Here is a 22,059-nt window from a genome sequence, read left to right as displayed (position 1 = left end):
TATAACAGGGCCCCAGATATAACAGGGGCCCAGATATACCAGGGGCCCAGATATACCAGGGGCCCAAATATAACGGGGTCCCAGATATAACAGGGTCCCAGATATAACAGGGCCCCAGATATAACAGGGTCCCAGATATAACAGGGTCCCAGATATAACAGGGCCCCAGATATAACAGGGCCCCAGATATAACAGGGTCCCAGATATACCAGGGTCCCAGATATAACAGGGTCCCAGATATAACAGGGCCCCAGATATAACAGGGTCCCAGATATACCGTGATCCAGATATAACGGGGCCCAGATATAACAGGGCCCAGATATAACAGGGCCCCAGATATAACAGGGCCCCAGATATAACAGGGCCCCAGATATAACAGGGCCCCAGATATACCGGGGCCCAGATATACCGGGGTCCTATCGGCACCCTCCCCCATCTACAGATGCACTCTTTCACTTCGCCTAAAACAGCAACTCTCCTCCCACTCTTTCCTGTGCTTAGCCTGATCATACTAGGAAGGAATACGCTGAGCAAACACACAAACTGAGTTCCTTGCTGGAGGGTCACTAGACCTATCTGGTCTCAATATGGAAGTGTTGAGCTCGAAGAGAAGCTTCTCTTGAAGTGCGTGTGGCAAGTAAAACTGCAGAATGGATCCAGCATTGTGAACTTATGCCAAGGAACGACACAATGGGGTTTTACAGAAACCTGGGACACTCCTCCCAAAACATCTGATATGAGTCATTAGAAACCAATCTAGCCTACTGCACAGTCAAAACACATCAACAAAGACATGTAGTTTCATCATTTACCTAACAGAGATCTGGTTGAAATACATTCCCCCCTTTTTAAAAACATCTCATTTTCCAGAGCAATGGCCATGACTTTAGTTCAGAAATAATTATAAAATGTCGACTTTGAAACCTCTATTCCTCAAAATAACAGTCAATTATTTGGAGCACTGGTTTAACGTTGTCTTTTGTCATTGGTTTGTTAGTCAACAACCATGATTTGTTTGAAAATGATTCCTGCCCGTCTGACTCGCCTGTATGAGATTGACTCTCGAAGGGCGGATATACAGTATATCCGATTCCTGAGCTGGAGAGCAGCCTGTTGCGTGTGCCAAGATCCCAACTAGTCTGATTAGTCGCTCAGTAAATCGGGCCTACAGTAGAGCTTTAGACAAGGAAAATGTATGTGCGGTTAATCGAGATGCCTTTTCTTTCTTGAATCAACACAATAAACACATAACTATTTATTTTGCCGTATAAATTCGATAAAACGCTACTTTTCTTGTGCACAAAACCCGTAACTAGAAAAACAAGGTGAATACACAAAAAGACAACAACCGTTGATAAACACAAACCCAGAAAGAAACATCCCAGAAAGTTTGAGGCGCTGGCTAACGCCAGTCACTACACAGCGTAAACGTACACAGCTGACGATAGTACAGTAACTAGCTACTCACCCCAAGTTATTTTCCTGGGAATTTGGTCCTCTTAACCAAATTATAAACCCTTCTAAAACTACTATTCACAATCTGGACGCTCCTGGAACGCAATGGTGGTAGAAAGGCAAAGATATCCCAGTTTGTAGTCAGTGAAATCTTCTTCCCTTGAAAATGTTACAGAAGAAGCAGGCGGGGATTTGTGTCGAGCAGGGAGTTTCTGTCCCACTGACTGAATCAAAGAAATACGTTATTCTTCTTTGGTATCATGATATTCCTATATTTGTTTGTGCATGCCGCCACCTACTGTGCGGGAGTGTGAGGTCAGTCACATTACAGTTGGTGAAACAGAAATACAAAAAGGTGGAAAGGAAAAATGACACGATTACAAATGACCAACTACCATCTATATACCACTATTACATACCACCATCTATATACCACTATTACAGACCACCATCTATATACCACTATTACATACCACCATCTATATACCACTATTACATACCACCATCTATATACCACTATTACATACCACCATCTATATACCACTATTACATACCACCATCTATATACCACTATTACATACCACCATCTATATACCACTATTACATACCACCATCTATATACCACTATTACACACCACCATCTATATACCACTATTACATACCACCATCTATATACCACTATTACATACCACCAACTATATACCACTATTACCCATCACCATCTATATACCACTATTACATACCACCATCTATATACCACTATTACATACCACCAACTATATACCACTATTACACACCACCATCTATATACCACTATTACATACCACCAACTACCATCTATATACCACTATTACACACCACCATCTATATACCACTATTACACACCACCAACTATATACCACTATTACATACCACCAACTACCATCTATATACCACTATTACACACCACCATCTATATACCACTATTACACACCACCATCTATATACCACTATTACACACCACCAACTATATACCACTATTACATACCACCAACTACCATCTATATACCACTATTACACACCACCATCTATATACCACTATTACACACCACCATCTATATACCACTATTACACACCACCATCTATATACCACTATTACACACCACCATTTAACATCTATATACCACTATTACATACCACCAACTATATACCACTATTACACACCACCATCTATATACCACTATTACACACCACCATCTATATACCACTATTACATACCACCATCTATATACCACTATTACACACCACCATCTATATACCACTATTACATACCACCATCTATATACCACTATTACACACCACCAACTATATACCACTATTACACACCACCATCTAACATCTATATACCACTATTACATACCACCAACTAATATCTATATACCACTATTACACACCACCATCTATATACCAGTATTATATACCACCAACTAACATCTATATACCACTATTACATACCACCATCTATATACCACTATTACAAACCACCAACTATATACCACTATTACATACCACCATCTATATACCACTAGTACATACCACCAACTAACATCTATATACCACTATTAAATACCACCAACTAACATCTATATACAACTATTAAATACCACCATCTATATACCACTATTACATACCACCATCTATATACCACTATTACATACCACCAACTAACATCTATATACCACTATTACATACCACCATCTATATACCACTATTACATACCACCAACTAATATCTATATACAACTATTAAATACCACCATCTATATACCACTATTACATACCACCATCTATATACCACTATTACATACCACCATCTATATACCACTATTACATACCACCAACTAATATCTATATACAACTATTAAATACCACCATCTATATACCACTATTACATACCACCATCTATATACCACTATTACATACCACCAACTAACATCTATATACCACTATTACATACCACCAACTAATATCTATATACCACTATTACATACCACCATCTATATACCACTATTACATACCACCATCTATATACCACTATTACATACCACCATCTATATACCACTATTACACACCACCATCTATATACCACTATTACATACCACCATCTATGTACCACTATTACATACCACCAACTAACATCTATATACCACTATTACATACCACCAACTAATATCTATATACCACTATTACACACCACCATCTATATACCACTATTACATACCACCAACTAACATCTATATACCACTAGTACACACCACCATCTATATACCACTATTACATACCACCATCTATATACCACTATTACACACCACCAACTATATACCACTATTACACACCACCATCTATATACCACTATTACACACCACCATCTATATACCACTAATACATACCACCATCTATATACCACTATTACACACCACCAACTATATACCACTATTACACACCACCATCTATATACCACTATTACACACCACCATCTATATACCACTATTACATACCACCATCTATATACCACTATTACATACCACCAACTAACATCTATATACCACTAGTACACACCACCATCTACATACCACTATTACATACCACCATCTATATACCACTATTACACACCACCATCTATATACCACTATTACACACCACCATCTATATACCACTAGTACACACCACCATCTAACATCTATATACCACTATTACATACCACCAACTAACATCTATATACCACTATTACAAACCACCAACTATATACCACTATTACAAACCACCAACTACCATCTATATACCACTATTACACACCACCATCTATATACCACTAATAAACACCACCATCTATATACCACTATTACATACCACCATCTATATACCACTATTACACACCACCATCTATATACCACTATTACATACCACCATCTATATACCACTATTACATACCACCAACTACCATCTATATACCACTATTACATACCACCACCTATATACCACTATTACATACCACCATCTATATACCACTATTACATACCACCAACTATATACCACTATTACATACCACCACCTATATACCACTATTACATACCACCAACTACCATCTATATACCACTATTACACACCACCATCTATATACCACTATTACAGACCACCACCTATATACCACTATTACATACCACCATCTATATACCACTATTACACACCACCATCTATATACAACTATTACACACCACCAACTAACATCTATATACCACTTTTACATACCACCATCTATATACCACTATTACACACCACCATCTATATACCACTATTACATACCACCATCTATATACCACTATTACACACCACCAACTACCATCTATATACAACTATTACATACCACCAACTAACATCTATATACCACTATTACATACCACCATCTATATACCACTATTACACACCACCATCTATATACCACTATTACACACCACCATCTATATACCACTATTACACACCACCATCTATATACCACTATTACATACCACCATCTATATACCACTATTACATACCACCATCTATATACCACTATTACATACCACCAACTAACATCTATATACCACTATTACAAACCACCAACTAACATCTATATACCACTATTACATACCACCATTTATATACCACTATTACAAACCACCAACGAACATCTATATACCACTACTACATACCACCAACTACCATCTATAAACCACTATTACATACCACCATCTATATACCACTATTACATACCACCAACTACCATCTATATACCACTATTACATACCACCACCTATATACCACTATTACATACCACCACCTATATACCACTATTACATACCACCACCTATATACCACTATTACATACCACCAACTACCATCTATATACCACTATTACACACCACCAACTATATACCACTATTACAAACCACCAACTACCATCTATATACCACTATTACAATCCACCATCTATATACCACTATTACACACCACCATCTTTATACCACTATTACATACCACCATCTATATACCACTATTACATACCACCATCTATATACCACTATTACACACCACCATCTATATACCACTATTACAAACCACCAACTACCATCTATATACCACTATTACATACCAACATCTATATACCACTATTACATACCACCAACTACCATCTATATACCACTATTACATACCACCACCTATATACCACTATTACATACCAACACCTATATACCACTATTACATACCACCACCTATATACCACTATTACATACCACCAACTACCATCTATATACCACTATTACACACCACCATCTATATACCACTATTACATACCACCACCTATATACCACTATTACATACCACCAACTACCATCTATATACCACTATTACACACCACCATCTATATACCACTATTACACACCACCATCTATATACCACTATTACATACCACCATCTATATACCACTATTACACACCACCATCTATATACCACTATTACATACCACCAACTATATACCACTATTACATACCACCATCTATATACCACTAATACACACCACCATCTATATACCACTATTACATACCACCATCTATATACCACTATTACACACCACCATCTATATACCACTATTACACACCACCAACTAATATCTATATACCAATATTACACACCACCATCTATATACCACTATTACACAACACCATCTATATACCACTATTACATACCACCAACTACCATTTATATACCACTATTACACACCACCATCTATATACCACTATTACATACCACCAACTAACATCTATATACCACTATTACATACCACCAACTAACATCTATATACCACTATTACACAACACCATCTATATACCACTATTACATACCACCATCTATATACCACTATTACATACCACCAACTATATACCACTATTACATACCACCATCTATATACCACTATTACATACCACCAACTATATACCACTAGTACATACCACCAACTAACATCTATATACCAATATTACATACCACCATCTATATACCACTATTACAAACCACCAACTAACATCTATATACCACTATTACATACCACCATCTATATACCACTATTACATACCACCAACTATATACCACTATTACATACCACCATCTATATACCACTATTACACACCACCAACTAACATCTATATACCACTATTACAGACCACCAACTAACATCTATATACCACTATTACATACCACCAACTAACATCTATATACCACTATTACATACCACCATCTATATACCACTATTACATACCACCATCTATATGCCACTATTACATACCACCATCTATATGCCACTATTACACACCACCATCTATATACCACTATTACACACCACCATCTATATACCACTATTACATACCACCATCTATATACCACTATTACACACCACCATCTATATACCACTATTACATACCACCAACTATATACCACTATTACATACCACCATCTATATACCACTAATACACACCACCATCTATATACCACTATTACACACCACCATCTATATACCACTATTACATACCACCATCTATATACCACTATTACACACCACCATCTATATACCACTATTACATACCACCAACTATATACCACTATTACATACCACCATCTATATACCACTAATACACACCACCATCTATATACCACTATTACATGCCACCATCTATATACCACTATTACACACCACCATCTATATACCACTATTACACACCACCAACTAATATCTATATACCACTATTACACACCACCATCTATATACCACTATTACACAACACCATCTATATACCACTATTACATACCACCAACTACCATCTATATACCACTATTACACACCACCATCTATATACCACTATTACATACCACCAACTATATACCACTATTACATACCACCATCTATATACCACTATTACATACCACCATCTATATACCACTATTACATACCACCATCTATATACCACTATTACAAACCACCAACTAACATTTATATACCACTATTACATACCACCATCTATATACCACTATTACATACCACCATCTATATACCACTATTACATACCACCATCTATATACCACTATTACACACCACCATCTATATACCACTATTACAAACCACCAACTAACATCTATATGCCACTATTACATACCACCCACTAACATCTATATACCACTATTACATACCACCATCTATATACCACTATTACATACCACCATCTATATACCACTATTACACACCACCATCTATATACCACTATTACAAACCACCAACTAACATCTATATGCCACTATTACAAACCACCCACTAACATCTATATACCAATATTACATACCACCATCTATATACCACTATTACAAACCACCAACTAACATCTATATACCACTATTACATACCACCATCTATATACCACTATTACATACCACCAACTAACATCTATATACCACTATTACATACCACCATCTATATACCACTATTACATACCACCATCTATATACCACTATTACATACCACCATCTATATACCACTATTACATACCACCAACTAACATCTATATACCACTATTACATACCACCATCTATATACCACTATTACATACCACCATCTATATACCACTATTACAAACCACCCACTAACATCTATATACCACTATTACATACCACCATCTATATACCACTATTACATACCACCATCTATATACCACTATTACACACCACCCACTAACATCTATATACCACTATTACATACCACCATCTATATACCACTATTACACACCACCATCTATATACCACTATTACAAACCACCAACTAACATCTATATGCCACTATTACAAACCACCCACTAACATCTATATACCAATATTACATACCACCATCTATATGCCACTATTACAAACCACCCACTAACATCTATATACCAATATTACATACCACCATCTATATACCACTATTACATACCACCAACTAACATCTATATACCACTATTACATACCACCATCTATATACCACCATTACATACCACCAACTAACATCTATATACCACTAGTACACACCACCAACTATATACCACTATATATAGGTCTATTTTAATAAAGGCCAGGTCTATTATACTACAGGCCAGGTTTTTTATAATACAGACCAGGTCTATTATATTACAGGCCAGGTCTATTATAATACAGACCAGGTCTATTATACTACAGACCAGGTCTATTATAATACAGACCAGGTCTATTATAATACAGGCCAGGTCTATTATAATACACACCATGTCTATTAAAATACAGGTCTATTATATTACAGGCCAGGTCTATTATAATACAGACCAGGTCTATTATAATACAGACCAGGTCTATTATAATACAGACCAGATCTATTTTAATACAGGCCTATTATACTACACGCCAGGTTTTTTATAATACAGACCAGGTCTATTATAATACACACCATGTCTATTAAAATACAGGTCTATTATATTACAGGCCAGGTCTATTATAATACAGACCAGGTCTATTATAATACAGACCAGGTCTATTTTAATACAGACCTGGTCTATTATCATGCAGGCCTGGTCTATTATAATACAGGTCTATTATAATACAGACCAGGTCTATTATAATACAGACCAGGTCTATTATAATACAGACCATGTCTATTGTAATACAGGCCAGGTCTATTATACTACAGGCCAGGTCTTTTATAATACAGACCAGGTCTATTTTAATACAGGCCAGGTCTATTATAATACAGGCCAGGTCTATTATAATACAGGCCTGGTCTACAGATCAGGTCAATTATTTTACAGACCAGGTCTTTTATAATACAGTCCAGGTCTATTATGATACAGACCAGGTTTATTATAATACAGGCCTGGTCTATTATAATACAGCCTTGTCTATTTTAATACGGGCCAGGTCTATCACAATACAGGCCAGGTCTATTGTAATACAGACCAGGTCTATTATAATACAGACCAGGTATATTTTAATACAGACCAGGTCTATTATAATACAGGCCTGGTCTATTTTAATACAGGCCAGGTCTATTATAATACAGACCAGGTCTATTAAAATACAGGCCAGGTCTATTATAATACAGACCAGGTCTATTTTAATACAGGCCAGGTCTATTATAATACAGACCAGGTCTATTTTAATACAGGCCTGGTCTATTATAATACAGGTCTATTATATTAAAGGCCAGGTCTATTATAATACAGACCAGGTCTATTATAATATAGACCAGGTATATTATAATACAGACCAGGTCTATTTTAAAACAGAACTGGTCTATTATAATGCAGGTCTATTATATTACAGGCCAGGTCTATTATAATACAGACCAGGTCTATTATAATATAGACCAGGTCTATTTTAATACAGACCTGGTCTATTATAATACAGGCAAGGTCTACAGATCAGGTCAATTATATTACAGACCAGGTCTTTTATAATACAGTCCCGGTCTATTTTAATACAGACCAGGTCTATTATAATACAGGCCAGGTCTATTATGATACAGACCAGGTCTATTATAATACAGCCTTGTCTATTTTAATACAGGCCAGGTCTATCACAATACAAGCCCAGGTCTATTTTAATACAGACCAGGTGCGGGTTATTCCACCTCCCCGCACTGGTCGGGCGACGGGGAGTATTCAACCAGGTAGGGTTGGGCAGGCTCAATGCTCAAGAGAGCCAGTACGCCTGCACGGTCCGGTATTTCCGGCGCCACCTCCCCGCCCCAGCCTAGTACCAACAGTGCCTACACCACGCACCAGGCTTCCAGTGCGTTTTCAGAGCCCTGTTCCTCCTCCACGCACTCTCCCTGTGGTGCGTGTCTCCAGCCCAGTGCCTCCAGTTCCGGCACCACGCACTAAGCCACCTGTGCGTCTCCTGAGTCCTGTACACACTGTTACTTCTCCCCGTACTAGTCCTGATGTGCGTGCACTCAGCCTGGTGCCACCAGTGCCGGTACCACGCACCAGGCACAGAGTACGCTTTGAGAGTTCAGTGTGCCCTGTTCCTGCTCCCCGCACTAGAATGAAGGTGCGTGTCCTTAGCCCGGTGCCTCCAGTTCCGGCACCACGCACCAGGTCTACAGTGCGCCTTATCCGGCCAGAGCCATCCGTCTCCCCAGCGCCATCTGAGCCATCCGTCTCCCCAGCGCCATCTGAGCCATCCGTCTCCCCAGCGCCATCTGAGCCATCCGTCTCCCCAGCGCCATCTGAGCCATCCGTCTCCCCAGCGCCATCTGAGCCATCCGTCTGCCCAGTGCCGTCTGAGCCATCCGTCTGTCCCGAGCCATTAGAGCCGCCCGTCTGTCCCGAGCCGTCAGAGCCGATAGTCAGTCAGGAGCCGCTAGAGCCATTCGTCAGACAGGATCTGCCAGAGCCGCCAACCAGACAGGATCTGCCAGAGCCGCCAACCAGACAGGATCTGCCAGAGCCGCCAACCAGACAGGATCTGCCAGAGCCGCCAACCAGACAGGATCTGCCAGAGCCGCCAACCAGACAGGACCAGCCAGAGCCGTCCAGCCAGGACCAGCCAGAGCCGTCCAGCCAGGACCAGCCAGAGCCGTCCAGCCAGGACCAGCCAGAGCCGTCCAGCCAGGAGCTGCCAGAGCCGTCCAGCCAGGACCAGCCAGAGCCGTCCAGCCAGGACCAGCCAGAGCCGTCCAGCCAGGAGCTGCCAGAGCCGTCCAGCCAGGACCAGCCAGAGCCGTCCAGCCAGGACCAGCCAGAGCCGTCCAGCCAGGACCAGCCAGAGCCGTCCAGCCAGGAGCTGCCAGAGGCAGCCAGCCAGGATCCGCCAGAGCCAGCCAGCCAGGATCCGCCAGAGTCAGCCAGCCAGGATCCGCCAGAGTCAGCCAGCCATGAGCGTCCAGAGCCGTCAGCCAGCCATGAGCGTCCAGAGCCGTCAGCGAGCCATGACCAGCCAGAGCCAGCCAGCCAGGATCCGCCAGAGCCAGCCAGCCAGGATCCGCCAGTCATTCTGGTGTTGCCCCCCATTCTGGTGTTGCCCCTTAATTTAGGTGGGGTTATTTGGAGGGTGGTCATTTTGAGGAGGCTATGGAAGCTGGGATTGACTATGGTGGGGTGGGGACCTCGTCCAGAGCCTGAGCCACCACCGTGGTCAGATGCCCACCCAGACCCTCCCCTAGACTTTTGGTAGTGCGTCCGGAGTACGCACCTTGAGGGGGGGGTTATGTCACGTTCCTGACCTATTTTCTGTTGTTTTGTATGTGTTAGTCGGTCAGGGCGTGAGTGTGGGTGGGCATTTCTATGTTTTGTGTTTCTATGTTTAGGTCTTGTAATCAGCCTTATATGGTTCTCAATCAGAGACAGGTGTTTGACGTTTTCCTCTGATTGAGAACCATATATAGGTTGGCTGTTCACACTGTTTGTTTGTGGGTGATTGTCTCCTGTGTCTGTGTCTATGTTGCACCATACGGGACTGTTTTCGGTTTGTTTGTACGTTCGTTAATTTATGTAGTCATTTCCCTGTTCGTGCTTTCTTCGTGTTTCATGTAAGTTCTTACGTCCAGGTCTGTCTACATCGTTTGTTGTTTTGTTAGTTATCAAGTATAGTTTGTTTTTTCGTCTTTCGTCTGTTTTGTTTAATAAATTATCATGTCATCATACCTCGCTGCGTATTGGTCCTCCGATCCTTCTCTCCTCTCCTCGTCTGAGGAGGAGGAAGATCTAGAAAGCCGTTACAACAGACCAGGTCTCTTACAATGCAGTCCAAGTTTATTATGATACAGAGCAGGTCTATTATAATAAAGGCCTGGTCTATTATAATACAGGCCTGATCTATTTTAATACAGGTCAGGTCTATTACAATACAGGCCAGGTCTATTATAATACAGGCCAGGTCTACAGATCAGGTCAATTATATTACAGACCAGGTCTTTTATAATACAGTCCAGGTCTATTATGATACAGACCAGGTTTATTATAATACAGGCCTGGTCTATTATGATACAGCCTTGTCTATTTTAATACAGGCCAGGTCTATCACAATACAGGCCAGGTCTATTTTAATACAGACCAGGTCTATTATAATACAGACCAGGTATATTATAATACAGACCAGGTCTATTATAATACAGGCCCGGTCTATTTTAATACAGGCCAGGTCTATTATAATACAGGCCAGGTCTATTATAATACAGGCCAGGTCTATTATAATACAGCCTTGTCTATTTTAATACAGGCCAGGTCTATCACAATACAGGCCAGGTCTATTTTAATACAGACCAGGTCTATTATAATACAGACCAGGTATATTATAATACAGACCAGGTCTATTCTAATACAGGCCCGGTCTATTTTAATACAGGCCAGGTCTATTATAATACAGGCCAGGTCTATTATAATACAGGCCAGGTCTATTATAATACAGGCCAGGTCTATTATAATACAGACCAGGTCTATTTTAATACAGGCCAGGTCTATTATAATACAGACCAGGTCTATTATAATATAGACCAGGTATATTATAATACAAGCCAGGTCTATTATAATACAGGCCAGGTCTATTATACTACAGGCAAGGTCTATTATAATACAGATCAGGTCTATTTTAATACAGGCTTGGTCTATTTTAATGCAGGTCGATTATATTACAGGCCAGGTCTATTATAATACATACCAGGTCTATTATAATACAGACCAGGTCTATTTTAATACAGGCCTGGTCTATTATAATACAGGTCTATTATAATACAGTCCAGGTCTATTATAATACAGACCAGGTCTATTATAATACAGGCCAGGTCTATTATAATACAGACCATGTCTATTGTAATACAGGCCAGGTCTATTATACTACAGGCCAGGTCTTTTATAATACAGACCAGGTCTATTTTAATACAGGCCAAGTCTATTACAATACAGACCAGGTCTTTTATAATACAGTACAGGTCTATTATGATACAGACCAGGTTTATTATAATACAGGCCTGGTCTATTATAATACATGTATATTATAAAACAGACCAGGTCTATTATAATACAGACCAGGTCTATTATAATACAGACCAGATCAATTATAATACAGAAAATGTCTTTTGTAATACAGGCCAGGTCTATTATACTACAGGCCTGGTCTATTATAATTCAGAACTGGTCTATTATAATACATGCCATGTCTATTATAATACAGACCAGGTCTATTGTGATACAGACCAGGTCTATTATAATACAGGCCTGGTCTATTATAATACAGGCATGGTCTATTATAATACAGGCCTGGTCTATTAAAATACAGGCCAGGTCTATTATAATACAGGCCTGGTCTATTATAATACAGGCCAGGTCTATTACAATACAGGCCTGGTCTATTATAATGCAGGCCTGGTCTATTTTAATACAGGCCAGGTCTATTACATTCCAGTCCAGGTCTATTATAATACAGACCAGGACTATTTTAATACAGGCCTGGTATATTATAATACAGGCTTGTCTATTATAATACAGGTCTATTATATTACAGGCCAGGTCTATTATAATAACGACCAGGTCTATTATAATACATACCAGGTCTATTTTAATACAGACCAGGTATATTTTAATACAGGCCAGGTCTATTATAATCCAGACCAGGTCTATTTTAATACAGGCCTGTTCTATTATAATACAGGCCAGGTCTACAGATCAAGTCAATTATATTACAGACCAGGTCTTTAATAATACAGACCAGGTCTATTGTGATACAGACCAGGTCTATTATAATACAGGCCTGGTCTATTATAATACAGGCCGGGTCTACTAAAATACAGTTCAGGTCTATTGTAATACAGGCCAGGTCTATTATACTACAGGCCAGTTCTATTATAATACAGACCAGGTCTATTGTAATACAGACCAGGTCTATTATAATACAGGCCAGGTCTATTATAATACAGACCAGGTCTATTATAATACAGGCCAGGTCTATTATAATACAGGCCTGGTCTATTATAATACAGGTCTATTATATTACAGGCCAGGTCTATTATAATACAGACCAGGTCTATTATAATACAGGCCAGGTCTATTATAATACAGGCCTGGTCTATTATAATACAGTCCAGGTCTATTATAGTACAGGCCTGGTCTATTATAATACAGACCATGTCTATTATAATACAGACCAGGTCTATTATAATACAGGCCCAGTCTATTTTAATACAGGCCAGGTCTATTATAATACAGACCAGGTCTATTATATTACAGGCTTGTCTATTATAATACAGGTCTATTATATTACAGGCCAGGTCTAATATAATACAGAGCAGGTCTATTATAGTACATACGAGGTCTATTTTAATACAGACTAGGTCTATTTTATTACAGGCCAGGTCTATTATTAGACAGGCCAGGTCTATTATAATACATCTACTATAACCCTGACCACCTCAACTATAGACCACATCTACTATAACCCTGACCACATCTACTATAACCCTGATTACATCTACTATAGACCACATCTACTATAACCCTGACCACATCTACTATAGACCACATCTACTATAACCCTGACCACATTTACTATAGACCACATCTACTATAACCCTGACCACATCTACTATAGACTACATCTACTATAACATATACTATAACCCTGACCACATCTAATATAGACCACATCTACTATAACATATACTATAACCCTGACCACACCTACTATAACCCTGATTACATCTACTATAGACCACATCTACTATAACCCTGACCACATCTACTATAGACCACATCTACTATAACCCTGACCACATTTACTATAGACCACATCTACTATAACCCTGACCACATCTACTATAGACTACATCTACTATAACCCTGACCACTTCTACTATAACCCTGACTACATCTACTATAACCCTGACCACATCTAGTATATACCACATCTACTATAGACCACATCTACTATAACCATGACCACATCTACTATAGACCACATCTGCTATAACCCTGACCACATCTACTGTAGACCACATCTACTATAACCCTGACCACATCTACTATAACCCTGACCAAATCTACTATAGACCACATCTACTATAACACTGACCACATCTACTATAACCCTGACCACATCTACTATAACCCTGACCACATCTACAATAACCCTGACCACATCTACTACAACCCTGACCACATCTACTATAACCCTGACCACATCTACTATAGACCACATCTACTATAGACCACATCTACTATAACCCTGACCACATCTAATATTACCCTGACCACATCTACTATAGACCACATCTACTATAGACCACATCTACTATAACACTGACCACATCTACTATAACCCTGACCACATCTACTATAGACCACATCTACTATAGACCACATCTACTATAACCCTGACCACATCTACTATTACCCTGACCACATCTACTATAGACCACATCTACTATAGACCACATCTACTATAACCCTGACCACATCTACTATAACCCTGACCAAATCTAACATAGACCACATCTATTATAACCCTTGTCACATCTACTATAGACCACATCTACTATAGACCACATCTATTATAACCCTGACCACATCTACTATAACCCTGACCACATCTACTATTTCCCTGACCACATCTACTATAGACCACATCTACTATAGACCACATCTACTATTACCCTGACCACATCTACTATAAACCACATCTACTATAGACCACATCTACTAAAACCCTGACCACATCTACTATAACCCTGACCAAATCTACTGTAGACCACATCTACTACAGATCACATCTACTATAACCCTGACCACATCTACTATAACCCTGACCACATCTACAATAACCCTGACCACATCTACTACAACCCTGACCACATCTACTATAACCCTGACCACATCTACTATAGACCACATCTACTATAACACTGACCACATCTACGATAACCCTGACCAAATCTACTATAGGCCACATCTACTATAACCCTGACCAAATCTACTATAGACCACATCTACTATAACCCTGACCACATCTACTACAACCCTGACCGCATCTACTATAGACCACATCTACTATAACCCTGACCACGTCTGCTATAGACTACATCTACTATAACCCTGACCACATCTACTATAACCCTGACTACATCTACTATTACCCTGACCACATCTACTATAGACCACATCTACTATAGACCACGTCTACTATAATCCTGGTCACATCTACTATAACCCTGACCACATCTACTATAACCCTGACCACATCTACTATTACCCTGACCTCATCTACTATAGACCACATCTACTATAGACCACATCTACTATAACCCTGACCACATCTACTATAACCCTGGCCACATCTACTATTACCCTGACCACATCTACTATAGACCACATCTACTATAACCCTGACCACATCTACTATAACCCTGACCACATCTACTATAACCCTGACCACATCAACTATAGACCACATCTAATATAGACAACATCTACTATAACCTATACTATAACCCAGACCACATCTACTATAGACCACATATACTATAACCCTGACCACATCTACTATAACCCTGACCAAATCTACTATAGACCACATCTACTATAACCCTGTACACATCACCTATAGACCAAATCTACTAAAACCCTGACTACATCTACTATAGACCACATCTACTATAGACCACATCTACTATAACCCTGACCACATCTACTATTACCCTGACAACATCTACTATAGACCACATCTACTATAACCCTGACCACATCTACTATAGACCACATCTACTATAACCCTGACCACATCTACTATAGACCACATCTACTATAGACCACATCTACTACAACCCTGACCACATCTACTATTACCCTGACCACATCTACTATAGACCACATGTACTATAACCCTGACCACATCTACTTTAGACCACATCTACTATAACCCTGACCACATCTACTATAGACCACATCTACTATAACCCTGACTACATCTACTATAACCCTGACCACATCTACTATAGACCACATCTACTATAACCCTGACCACATCTAATATAACCCTGACCACATCTACTACTACCCTGACCACATCTACTATAGACCACATCTACTATAGACCACATCTACTATAACCCTGACCACATCTACTATAACCCTGACCAAATCTACTATAGACCACATCTACTATAGACCACATCTACTATAACCCTGACCACATCTACTATAACCCTTACCACATCTACTATAACCCTGACCACATCTACTATAACCCTGACCACATCAACTATAGACCACATCTAATATAGACAACATCTACTATAACCTATACTATAACCCAGACCACATCTACTATAGACCACATATTCTATAACCCTGACCACATCTACTATAGACCACGTCTACTATAACCCTGACTACATCTACTATAACCCTGACCACATCTACTATAGACCACATCTACTATAACCCTGACTACATCTACTATAACCCTGACCACATCTACTATAGTCCACATCTACAATAACCCTGGTCACATCTACTATAGACCACATCTACTATAGACCACATCTACTATAACCCTTACCACATCTACTTTAACCCTGACCACATCTACTATAACCCTGACCACATTTACTATAGACCACATCTAATCTAGACCACATCTAATATAACCCTGACCACATCTACTATAACCCTAACTACATCTACTATAGACCACATCTACTCTAATCCTGACCACATTTACTATAACCCTGACCACATCTACTATAGGCCACATATACTATAACCCTGACCACATATACTATAGACCACATCTACTATAACCCTGACTACATCTACTATAACCCTGACCACATCTACTATAGGCCACATATACTATAACCCTGACCACATATACTATAGACCACATCTACTATAACCCTGACTACATATACTATCGACCACATCTACTATAACCCTTACCACATCTACTTTAACCCTGACCACATCTACTATAACCCTGACTACATCTACTATAGGCCACATATACTATAACCCTGACCACATCTACTATAGACCACATCTACTATAAACCTGACCACATCTACTATAGACCACATCTAATATAACCCTGACCACATCTACTATAACCCTAACTACATCTACTATAGACCACATCTACTCTAATCCTGACCACATTTACTATAGACCAGATCTACTATAACCCTGACCACATCTACTATAACCCTGACCACATCTACTATAGACCACATCTACTATAACCCTGACCACATCTACTATAGACCACATCTAATATAACCCTGACCACATCTACTATAGACCACATCTAATATAACCCTGACCACATCTACTATAGGCCACATATACTATAACCCTGACCACATCTACTATAGACCACATCTACTATAACCCTGACCACATCTACTATAGACCACATCTACTCTACCCCTGACCACATTTACTATAGACCACATCTACTATAACCCTGACCACATCCACTATAACCCTGACCACATCTACTATAACCCTGACTACATCTAATATAACCCTGACCACATCTACTATAGGCCACATATACTATAACCCTGACCACATATACTATAGACCACATCTACTATAACCCTGACTACATATACTATCGACCACATCTACTATAACCCTGACTACATCTACTATAGACCACATCTACTATAACCCTGACCACATCTACTATAACCCTGACTACATCTACTTTAACCCTGACCACATCTAGTATAGACCACATCTACTATAGACCACATCTACTATAACCCTGACCACATCTACTATAACCCTGACCAAATCTAATGTAGACCACATATACTATAACCCTGACCACATCTACTATAACCCGGACCACATCTACTATAGACCAAATCTACTATAACCCTGACCACATCTACTATAACCCTGACCACATCTACTATAACCCTGACCACATCTACTATAACCCTGATTACATCTACTATAGACCACATCTACTATAACCCTGACCACATCTACTATAGACCACATCTACTATAACCCTGACCACATTTACTATAGACCACATCTACTATAACCCTGACCACATCTACTTTAGACTACATCTACTATAACATATACTATAACCCTGACCACATCTAATATAGACCACATCTACTATAACATATACTATAACCCTGACCACACCTACTATAACCCTGATTACATCTACTATAGACCACATCTACTATAACCCTGACCACATCTACTATAACCCTGACCACATCTACTATTACCCTGACCTCATCTACTATAGACCACATCTACTATAGACCACATCTACTATTACCCTGACCACATCTACTATAGACCACATCTACTATAACCCTGACCACATCTACTATAGACCACATCTACTATAGACCACATCTACTATAACCCTGACCACATCTACTATTACCCTGACAACATCTACTATAGACCACATCTACTATAACCCTGACCACATCTACTATAGACCACATCTACTATAACCCTGACCACATCTACTATAGACCACATCTACTATAGACCACATCTACTACAACCCTGACCACATCTACTATTACCCTGACCACATCTACTATAGACCACATTTACTATAACCCTGACCACATCTACTTTAGACCACATCTACTATAACCCTGACCACGTCTACTATAGACTACATCTACTATAACCCTGACCACATCTACTATAACCCTGACTACATCTACTATTACCCTGACCACATCTACTATAGACCGCATCTACTATAGACCACGTCTACTATAATCCTGGTCACATCTACTATAGACCACATCTACTATAGACCACATCTACTATAACCCTGACCACATCTACTATAACCCTGACCACATCTACTATTACCCTGACCTCATCTACTATAGACCACATCTACTATAGACCACATCTACTATAACCCTGACCACATCTACTATAACCCTGGCCACATCTACTATTACCCTGACCACATCTACTATAGACCACATCTACTATAACCCTGACCACATCTACTATAACCCTGACCACATCTACTATAACCCTGACCACATCAACTATAGACCACATCTAATATAGACAACCCTGACCACATCTACTATAACCTATAATATAACCCAGACCACATCTACTATAGACCACATCTACTATAACCCTGACCACACCACCTATAGACCAAATCTACTATAACCCTGACCACATCTACTATAGACCACATCTACTATAGACCACATCTACTATAACCCTGACCACATCTACTATAACCCTGACCACATCTACTATAACCATGACCACATCAACTATAGACCACATCTAATATAGACAACCCTGACCACATCTACTATAACCTATACTATAACCCAGACCACATCTACTATAGACCACATCTACTATAACCCTGACCACATCTACTATAGACCACATCTACTATAACCCTGACCACATCTACTATAGACCACATCTACTATAGACCACATCTACTACAACCCTGACCACATCTACTATTACCCTGACCACATCTACTATAGACCACATGTACTATAACCCTGACCACATCTACTTTAGACCACATCTACTATAACCCTGACCACATCTACTATAGACCACATCTACTATAACCCTGACTACATCTACTATAACCCTGACCACATCTACTATAGACCACATCTACTATAACCCTGACCACATCTAATATAACCCTGACCACATCTACTACTACCCTGACCACATCTACTATAGACCACATCTACTATAGACCACATCTACTATAACCCTGACCACATCTACTATAACCCTGACCAAATCTACTATAGACCACATCTACTATAGACCACATCTACTATAACCCTGACCACATCTACTATAACCCTTACCACATCTACTATAACCCTGACCACATCTACTATAACCCTGACCACATCAACTATAGACCACATCTAATATAGACAACATCTACTATAACCCAGACCACATCTACTATAGACCACATATTCTATAACCCTGACCACATCTACTATAGACCACGTCTACTATAACCTTGACTACATCTACTATAACCCTGACCACATCTACTATAGACCACATCTACTATAACCCTGACTACATCTACTATAACCCTGACCACATCTACTATAGTCCACATCTACAATAACCCTGGTCACATCTACTATAGACCACATCTACTATAGACCACATCTACTATAACCCTTACCACATCTACTTTAACCCTGACCACATCTACTATAACCCTGACCACATCAACTATAGACCACATCTAATCTAGACCACATCTAATATAACCCTGACCACATCTACTATAACCCTAACTACATCTACTATAGACCACATCTACTCTAATCCTGACCACATTTACTATAACCCTGACCACATCTACTATAGGCCACATATACTATAACCCTGACCACATATACTATAGACCACATCTACTATAACGCTGACTACATCTACTATAACCCTGACCACATCTACTATATGCCACATATACTATAACCCTGACCACATATACTATAGACCACATCTACTATAACCCT

The 22,059-nt window shown here is 39.4% G+C and overlaps 1 protein-coding gene across 3 annotated transcripts in view; it reads right to left on the bottom strand.

The window, feature by feature from the left end:
* Positions 1–1,684, bottom strand: part of LOC139539378 (cytoplasmic FMR1-interacting protein 1 homolog) — a 107,169-nt gene extending 105,485 nt beyond the window's left edge. For all 3 annotated transcript variants that reach the window (XM_071342253.1, XM_071342255.1, XM_071342254.1), the window contains exon 1: positions 1,469–1,684. The gene's annotated coding sequence lies outside the window, so the exon portion shown is untranslated. The remainder of the gene's footprint in view (positions 1–1,468) is intronic.
* Between the last annotated feature and the right edge of the window lie 20,375 nt (positions 1,685–22,059).

This window comes from Salvelinus alpinus, chromosome 15, assembly GCF_045679555.1.
Source record: "Salvelinus alpinus chromosome 15, SLU_Salpinus.1, whole genome shotgun sequence".
Classification (NCBI taxonomy): domain Eukaryota; kingdom Metazoa; phylum Chordata; class Actinopteri; order Salmoniformes; family Salmonidae; genus Salvelinus; species Salvelinus alpinus.
Note: the sequence above shows the minus strand (reverse complement) of the source record. Positions and strands in the feature narration are given on the sequence as shown.